Here is a 10386-nt window from a genome sequence, read left to right on the forward strand (position 1 = left end):
AGATGAAGGACAGATGATTAAATGGTGACTTAAGGCAAAAGGAGTTGTATATGAGAGAAATTGGAAAAAATGTGTACAGAGGGCATACCAATAGCTATAGTGAATGGTTGGGAGGGTGGGGCGGCGGTGGTGGGAAGTAATTTGGGCAGAGTCTTACCAGCTGCGTACAGGTGACTTTAGTGGTAGGCAGTGGTTGGGAGGGGGTGGGGAAGAATTTTGGAAATGGTGCCTCAGGTTGTTCACCCAATGCTTTTCCACTTCCAGCCAATCTTGCTGGAGGCAGGTGAACAATAGGAGTAGTGGATTGTCTTTAGTGCCAATTAACTAGCCTTTTGAGATCACCAGTAGGAACTTGCCAGCAGTGGATGGGCCCCACCTTGCAGGTGAAACCCAGTAGGTTCCTGGAGGCAATCACTTGGAGGCAGGCTAGGGTGGCCAGCAAAGCCTCCTTTTATTTAATGCCCCCCACTCACTGTCATGAAAGAGATTAATGTCTATGTTCTTGGATTTTTTTAAAAATAGAGCTTATCTGTTTCTGGGAATGTGTGTGTGTCTTACTTGGATTAAAGCCAGCTGGTCCAGGGGCTTTGATGTATAGAGAGAAGTAGGTTTGAAATGGTAATTAGATAAACATGAAGTTTAGAAACACAGGTGTCAAGGGGACAATTTGCATTTTTAAATAAAGCATTCAAAAGAATGGGTGAAATCTAGCACCTAGCTAGAAGACACCAAGCAATGTGTTTATTTTTTCAGCTTACTAATAAAATTGGTGGAATCAAAAGATGCTGTTAGAAGAGGTAAAATTAAAAGCCTAGTGATACAATGGAAAATTCACATTCAAAGAGAAAGATACGTGTAAAGGAGAAAGGAGATTGTGTGTAAGGCAGGAGCATTTTAAGATCCATCAAATATGAGAAGCTTCCAGCTTGTAAACCTCAAGTCTGTCTACAAGGACCCGGAGCTAAAAGAAACTCATTTTGAATGTGACTGTCCAGGATGTGCTCTGCCAGGTGTCTCTTTAAATCAATGAGATTTACTGTTGCCTTAACAGGGATGGAACTGAGAGTCAGATTAATTAGGGGATTTTTGTAGTTATTTTAGTAGTAATTTTGTAGATACATGTACTTAAAATTTTTATTGTATTAATGAATGTTTAATTTAGATATATAAAAAAACTCAAGACTCGATGGTCTTATTACTACTGAATTCAAAGCCTGCATCTTGAAACATACAAATTGCAAAAACGGGTTATGATAGCTGTTTCAAGTTTCCCTCTGGGATTTGAGCAACTCAGTCTTTACCATCAGCTGTGTCATAATATTCATCTAAACCCACATCCTTTTCCCTGCTTTCCCCCACCCTCCCTACCCCAAGAGGCTTCTGTCACAGCTGTGGCACATGCCATTCTGTGAATGTGAGCCCCCTCCACAATGATGGCCTGCCAAACTTTGGCCATAAATAATTTAAACATTTTCTTAGATATTCATTTAATTAATAAACAGACATGTTCAAACGAATATGATGGAAGACAGACAGCTAGTCATTCGGGGTGTCGACCATCCCACTGGGTGAACCATCATTGATGGGAAAGCTACAACAATCAAACAGGTGAATAACAACAAATCTGCGGCCTTGATGGTATTTCAGCTGAGGAGCTTTCGCACTCATCTTACAAATCTAGGAGGAAAAAGAATGCCTGCCTACCCCCAACACAGAATGCAACAGCTGTAACCACCTTCAAGAAGGGAGAGAAATCATGCTGTGGAAACTATCGAGGTAATGTCTTGTCCATAGTAGGGAAAATCTTGACACACATTCTCCTATATCATCCAATTCCTGTTTTTATTACAGATTTCCAGCATCTGCAGTATCCTGCTTTTCATATCAATCCACGTCTGGTCAGTCAAATGCTCCACATCCCGTGTATGTTGAAGGAGAGGCTCTAGAACATGTTGAGCATTTCCCATGCCTTGGCAGCCACCTCTCTCAAAAAAACCACCATTGATGAAGAGATCCAGCACTGCATCAGCTTTCTACAACTACAGCAGCGAATGCTTGACAACAAAGACCTCCACAATTCAACAAGAAGTCCTATTACATACAGCCGTGCTGTCCCCACACTCCTGTACTGTGCATCAACCACACAAAAGTGTTGGAGAAATTCTATCAGCAATGCCTATGCTGTATTCTCCATATTCAATGGGAGGAGCATCTAACAATCGCTAGTGTCCTTCTTGAAGTCAATTTCATAAGCATCCAGGAAAAACTCCTGAAAAATTAACTTCAATGGACTGGATACTGTACCCTGAAAAGATCTCCCCCACCAAGTCCTGTTTCCTAACTTTCAAATGACTAACATTCCAGGACAGGACAAAGCAAATTCTTCAAAGGCATACTGAAGATCTCCATGAAACCTGGCAGCATTGACATTAATGACTGGGAGGACTTGCTATCAATCGTTCAAAATGGTGATTAATTGTCCATCAAGCCACATTATACGTTTGAGTCCCAATGATTTAATAATGAGGCAGAGCAGCAGCAGAGGAGGAAAGGAAGCAAATCCTGCACTCCAGATCCCAATAACTCATGGGGCATCCTGCCCCATGTGCCCAAAGATCTATAAGTCAAGAATCAGACTGTTCTGACACATGAAGGCCCATTGCAGAAATTTGTGACACTGAGTAGAAATCATCCTCGAATCGAAGGACAGCTGACGATAATAAGTCCATCCTACTGGTTGTGTATCATTACGGGATTCACACCCCAAGCGCCAGCTCAGCCCTACCATTCCTAGTAGCTTTGGCATACCCATCCTACATTACCCATGCATTTGCTGTGAGGGAGAAAACGAGAACTGTGGTTAAGGTCTGCAGGTGGTCAGTATCGAGATCAGAAGGACGTGAACTGTTAAGCAGACAGATGAGCGCCATCGAAACAGTGCAGGAGGTCAAGCGCAGAAAGGTCCAAATTGGAGTGGGCCAGAGAATAAAAATTTAAAGTGACAAAGAGCTTAGTTGAATTTATGCACCAGGTAATGTTGGGGTGTGCATGCCCATTGTTGGAGGCTGAATGTGGTGGGGAGAAAAAAAAAGTTGCTTTGATACGGTGTCTTTAACAGCCTTGGAGTGTTCCAAAACACGTTACAGCCAATGAAATACAGTTTTATTGCACAAGTCAAAAGTAAGGCACAGTATTTATGCCCTGTCCTCTGGCTCAGACACCGCAACAACTATATTATACTGACCAAACGTAAATCATCATGCATTATTCTGCTGCCATGGTGGAGTTGTACACAAACCTTTCCTCTCAAGGCCACAGGATCTAAGTGCTATAAATAGGCATGCTGATGTCAGTTTGGGAATATAGGCATATACAAGAGTTGTTTGCAGCAGGTTACAGGCAAGGCCAATCAAGCTTTATACAGGACCGAATTTCAAAGTGGGTTGTCTTTATATCCTGCAATGTATTGTAATTGGCTACAGCAGCTGCCCTGCTTTAGGCTGAACTGAAAATATGTAAGAATACATGGAAAGAAAGTAGTACTATTATTCACGTTTGTAGACAATTTCTGAACTAAAGTCCAGTTTAGAATCTTTTACCAAACAATCTTGATTAACAGCATTAATGAGCTATTTTTAAGTTGCTTAATTTGAATTGATAGTGCTAAAAATCCTATCCTATTTTATTTAAAATAACTTAATGCAAATTCTTTAAGATAAAAATGACCGAATTAACTGGAGTAAGTTGCACTGTTGCAAAGACATCTTGAAGGAGAAAAAACGATTAAGCTGGTTTATACATTTATTTCCCTCCACAATGAACAGCCAATCTATAAACAAATGGAGTGTAAAGAACCTCTCCCCCATATTATATGCGATTTATTCTATAGCTATTTATTTATGCACATGCAGTGGGGAAGCAAAATACTACTTTTCCAGTGACCATGTACATTTTATGGTCTTTAGGAAATCCCATCCAAAGTCCTTCTTAAGTTCCTTTAAGGTGATTGCAGTCTTCCTCTTATACATTACAACAGTAATTTATACTTCATTAGCTGCAAAGCCCTTTGAGACACCTGGTGGTTGTATAAGGTGCTATATAAACCCAATTTTTTTTCTCAACCCTGCTGCGTCCACACCCGCTCCCCGCACCCCAACCCCCCCACTCTCCAATAGTGTCTGAGCAACACCACAACAGATCTACAGGTGAAAATTCATATATTCTCATGTAACTTTAATCGACTTTTTAGCACTCTTGCTCAACTGCCAAGCATGTGATATCCTTTGTTTTCTATATTCTTTCCATGTTCTTGCGTTTAAATCTAATGAAAACAGGTTATCTTTCTGAAGTTATTTCTCACTTTACCAATTCTAAACTTTTCAACATCCAGGCTGGCATTTTGGGCTGCAAAACTTGAGAGTTAATGATGAATGTTATTTTTTGGATGTGGAAATGGGCATTGCTTAAAAGAATTACAGGGCCAAGATTCTGTAGAAGACTTGATTTAAAAAAATCCTATCAGACAATATTAGAATGCAAGTGTTAGAAATTTGGAAACTAATGTCATAAAACGGCTGTGGAATGTGAGACTGAAGCTATTGAAATGGTACTATTGATAAAGCAAACAGGTGTACTGTCTTTGTATTCAGAAAAAGAACTTAGGTTCTTTTTAATGTCTAGTAAGTTTTACGTGAAGATAGTGTTGCGATAAGTGCACAGCTTGTCACCAAGTCTCAGAGGGTTTTTTGTTGGTATTCTATCAAATAACACCAATTGCAAGGTTTTTCTACTTTACATTGACTACACAGCACAGAAACAAGCCTCTAGGTCCAGCTAGTCTGTGCCAGCATTTATGCTTTTCTTAAACCTCCTCCTCTCCTCCTCCATCAGCATAACTTTCTATTCTTTTTTCCCTTGTATGCTTATCTAGCCTCCCTTTAAATGCATCTATACTATTTATCTCGCCTACTCCGTCACAAAGAACGTGGAACTCATGCCACACTGTGGGTAAAGGAGTTTCTTCCGAATTCGCTATTCGATTTTTCGGCAAATACTTTATATTGATTGTCTGTAATATTGCTCCTCCCCGCAAATGGAAACACAGTATCTGTTCACTATCAAAACCATTCATACTTTTGCAGACTGTGTCCTGCACCTCTACATCCCAACACATAGCCAACAAAACCATGGCAACAACTCCAAGTAGGTATTTTTGGAGAAATGTAAGCAGCGTCTAGACATCAACCTTTTTTTAAAAAAAACAAAAAACTGCAGATGCTGGAAATCCAAAACAAAAACAGAATTACCTGGAAAAACTCAGCAGGTCTGGCAGCATCGGCGGAGAAGAAAAGAGTTGACATTTCGAGTCCTTATGACCCTTCAACAGAACTAGGTGAATCCAAGGAAGGGGTGAAATATAAGTTGAACAGGACTCGAAACGTCAACTCTTTTCTCCTCCGCTGATGCTGCCAGACCTGCTGAGTTTTTCCAGGTAATTCTGTTTTTGTTATCAACCTTTTTTTTCCTGTTTGTTATTCGTGATCTAACCAGCAAATGGCTGGAAATCGTTAGAACAAATTTGGTCATGATATTTTAGAAAGGTTGTTTACAAAATGGGCTTTGCTGGAGACTATTACCACAGACAATGGATCATAGTTTGTTTCCAGTCAGTTCGTTGAGTTCCTAACAAACAACAGAATTCGTAACCATCTGACATCGTGATACAACCTGCAATCAAATGGTGGCATCGAACGATTCATCAGTGATAAAGGTCAGTCTGAGAGCTAGCACGTTGAAGGGGAAAATGTTTGAACAATCTTTTAAATTCTACTTAGCACAAATTGATCCACCCCACACCCAACACTTTTGCATGCCACTTTTGTAGCTACTGTTATCCAACGAGAAAGTCAGAGCAAAAGCAGAAGAAATCACAAAGCAAGAAGGTCCAGCAAAGGCAGATTCAGACAAGTGAACAGGCGCAAGGAAGCAACAACTTGAAATTGGAGGTTGGGTTCATATCACACAGCCAAGTCACTAAAACGAGGTAACATCACCTCTACCTGAAGCAAAGCAGAGCCAAGTGGTTGCTCAGTACCAACGCTCATCTGTTGGATGGCAATACAAAATGGAATGTGAGATACTTGAGTGCAAGCATACCAGGCTATTTTGAGGACAGAGATGAGGATACATTTTCTTTTCTGATATGCAACTGCAAAGTTGATCATCTGCCGAGGTGATATGCAGAATCACAACTTCAAACTTGTAGATCTCAGCTGCATCATTAACAACCTAGAAATCTCAAAGATTATTTCTGTACTTAAGAGTTCCAAGTGTCAGTTTTCTCCAATAAATGACTCAACGTATATATGCTTGTTGTTTGGAATGGTTTAATTTAAAATTAGGTCCCTTAGTTTTCCAAGGAGGAAAAGATATGTTCAATATTCGGTGCTTCATTATGAATGTTGACTGTTCCCTCTGCTGTGTGCTATTAGGGAAAACTATGGATGCGGTTACAGAGAAAAAGAAACTAAAAACAAGCTAGAAGCTAAGGGAGCAGACATTTTAAAAAGCTTTTGTAATTAAGTCCTGTTCACACAGAACCTGGTGTACATCATCTCTGCACATCTGAAGCACAAAGTATAACACAGGCCCCATTTACATCACCCTGTTATGACGTGGCAGATGATGTGTGCCAGGTGGACCAAATCCACATGGGGAACTTGGCCACACTATCACAATGATTTTGCTATTTTTATTTATTAAGACAAGACGTGTGCACTAAATTCAGAAGTAATGAGGTCCACTGAGATCTTTAGAAATTTAAAAAATTAAATTAAAATACTTATTAACAAAATAAAACATTTCCAGCACATACATAATACAATGATTACTTAAAACAATAACAAATCCTACAATTCATAATTAACCTGACTCTAAATTACATATCACCTTTAAGGCAACAGTCCAAAATAGATTTATTTCAAAAAAAACCCCAGCAAATTAACAGTGCCCACTTGACCGTGGAATTCCAAATGGCTTTCTCCAACTTTAATTATTGGACATGACAGACTTACACACAAATGGCTAGGCGATTCTCCAGGGCTGTTTCACACATACCTGTTAGATCTCACATGACCCCAAAATAACCTTTCATTCTCCTTTATATATATGTTTCTCTCTCTTTAATATGTTCTTTCCATCATTCCAGATATCTTTGGAACTGTCCCTTTCCCATAATATAAAAATTTTCATGTTGCCAATATTGTCAGTAACCTTTGGGAAAAATAAACACACTGCTTAGCCTTGCTTATCTGGCTAGCTGCAAATAGACTAACATCCCTTTGAAATCCAAACAATCCCTTCACTTATCTAAAAATGCAAACTCCCTTCACACCTTACATGCTAAGATAGCATCCATGTTTACTCATTAGCATTTCCAAATATATTTCTACACCTAGCTTCTTTTGATAATTTTAAGCTTGCAATCTACCTGACTCCAAATTAAATCACACAGACAGAACCATTTACACTCACACATAAACCTACTTTACAACAAATCAGAAAAATATTATAAAGATTATTATACTGCTGTAACACACCCTCATTTCTCTTTTCAAGAGGAAATCCAGCATGTTCACCCTTTCCTTTTAGGAATAACCTATCCATGTAAACCTATTTTGCACCTTCTCCAGTGCCTCTATAATTTTTGGTAACCAGAACTGTCCACAGTACACCAAGTGTAGTTTAACCAACGTTCAATACAACTTTGGATAGTTATCGTTAAAAGTTCATATACCATCTACAACAGTGTTTTTGAGAGGGGCAGATTGCAATAGTGATCAGGGATTATTTGTGCTTTTGGTAAGCAATCAACTACAATGTTCCCTCTTTCTTTCCTTTGTGCTTTTCCATTTAAGGGTCAGAGTTCAGATTCTAGTACATTTTAAGTGTTATGATCCCAACTGATGTTACAATTGAACAGGCCTAATCCCAGGCTGGAACCCGGCTTGATAGATCCTAACTTTCATTTTTGTTTAGATACATGGAGAGTGAGTGACTACTGAACATAGTCACAGGAGTCAGCTGATGAACTTTTAACAAAATAATGAAACATTTATTTAGCAAGAAAACTTTACTACATTGCTCCTTTACCCACAACTATACCTTTACAGATATACAGATGTATAAGGATAACACAAGTTACAAAAACTCTCTTATACCGCTAATGTTCACAGTAAGTACACAATCCATGTAAACCAATTGTCGACCTGTGGTCAGGCACACATTTTGAAAACAAGTGATAAATGCCACTCCAACAGACTATATGAATCTTTTATCAGCTCCCTCCAGACGCTTATCACACCATGAGCCAACCAGTCTCACCAAACTCCATCTTTCTCATGAGGGTTTCCAATCTCCGCTCTCCAAGAACTCACTTTGGAGTTTTCTCCCAAGCCGATGCTTTCTTTCAGATGCCTTCCACAAGGGTCCACCTCCAGGATTGTGAACTCTTCTTATGTTCCTCTTCCCGGGTCACCACATGCATTCAAGCTTTCTTCCACTCACTCTCACTCAGTAAATCAGCCATCAACAGTACACCACTGCTTCACATGCCTACAGCAAAGAGTTACAGATCTTCAGTTGTCTCTAAACCTTCTGGCCTCTCATTTTAAATCTGCTCCATGCAGCTTTTCTGCCTTAAGCTTGGAGCCTTCCTCTGCTTCTCACTCTTGAGTCAACAGGATTTTTTCCAGGTTCCTGTCCTTCCTTTGACTAGAAGGTCTTCTTGGAACTTTCTCCAGTTTCTGTCTCACTCCTTGGACTTGGGACCTTTCAGTTCTTTTGGGAAATCTGCTTTCACTCTGCAGTTCCCTCTACCCGTGTCCAGTCTCTCAGGAGCCCTGGCTTCAACTGAACTTTGGTTTAGGACTGGCTATCTGTCCCTTCTAGGCTGCTTCTGCTGGCAACTGCCTCCAAAAGAACTCAAAACTGCTTCTTCTAGTTTTGTGTGTGCGTGACAGGGGGGGGGGGAGTTGGGGGGACTCCCTCTTTGGACCCCTGCTGCTCGGCAACAGCAATTTTTTTCTACTTCTGTGTTTGCTTTAACTTCTCCCTGAGTTGTAAAACTCATTAGAAATGCAGGTATACAAGCAGCTTTAGATCTGTCTCCCTCAAAGGTGAAATGAATCCCAGATTTCACCTTTTAAAGCCATGTTAAAATGCAACGTGACCTTTTCTTAAAACACAAATACAGAAATACAAATCAAATAAACTTTAAAGCTAAAACTCATTTCTAACACCCATAAATACAAATATAACTTAAAGTCTCTTTTTCCAAACATAAGAAACAGGATAAGAATTTTCTCCACAACAGCTCAAACAAAATAACTGCTCTTGCAAAAGCAAAAGTTCAGAAAAATGCAAAGATGTAAAACTAGTCTATGGAAATGAATTTGTTGACCTTTCCTGGAAGAGGACTAATCTTATCCATTATGCAGTCTGTTGCCAGTATCCTGAAATTGCATTGAAAGATACTTGCCTTTATTCTGCTACTATATGACAGAAATTGTTGAATCAAAGCTACTCTTGTGAGATTCATAAAAGCATAAACTCCACAAAGTGGAATTTATGTTCAAAATCTGCAATTATCGAGGGAAATAAAGATAATCCTCTCAGAGGTATTATTTGCATTCTAGGTCATTCAGCAGAGGTGAAGCATTATTCTTCTCTTGGCTATTCAAGTGTGCAAAAGACCACTACGAAGGACATAGTTCAATGACCTTTCCTAATGATGCAGCAACTCTCATAACAGCTTTTAAGTTGAATAGTTTTAAATGGGTCACAAATAGATTTATGTTGAATCCCAAAACTTTTATATGAATCTTAATATATTCCTAACAGGATACCTTCCATAGGAGAGATATTCTGGCTTAAGTCTAGAATGTATGACTCAGGAAACGATTCAGGGCAGTGGCATTTAAATTTCAACACTGCAACTCAAACTGCTTCAACTTGACTCAGCTTGACTAAGTGACTTAAATTTGACTTCAATGAGGTCTTCTTGTGAATTTTGAGCTTCTCCCTCACAAAAAACTTAAGCACCACCCTTTTTTCAAATAAGACCAAATATGATACAAAATATTTACCTTAAAATGAGAGAACCTACCTGTAGCAAAGTGTTCAGTTAGCAGTAGGTCACTTCAAAATTCAGATTGAAGGTTCCATTCCAGAACAATCAAAATCGTCCCTTACCTGTGGTTCATTACCTTAAATGGAGCACTGCCTTTTCTTTTATTAACAGATCAATCACCGATCAAATACAAAATTAGATATTGAGAGCCGTAGAAAGTATGATGAAATCTTTCTTGGTACAATTCCCAGAACGGG

The sequence above is a fragment of the Carcharodon carcharias genome, chromosome 13 (assembly GCF_017639515.1).
Source record: "Carcharodon carcharias isolate sCarCar2 chromosome 13, sCarCar2.pri, whole genome shotgun sequence".
Classification (NCBI taxonomy): domain Eukaryota; kingdom Metazoa; phylum Chordata; class Chondrichthyes; order Lamniformes; family Lamnidae; genus Carcharodon; species Carcharodon carcharias.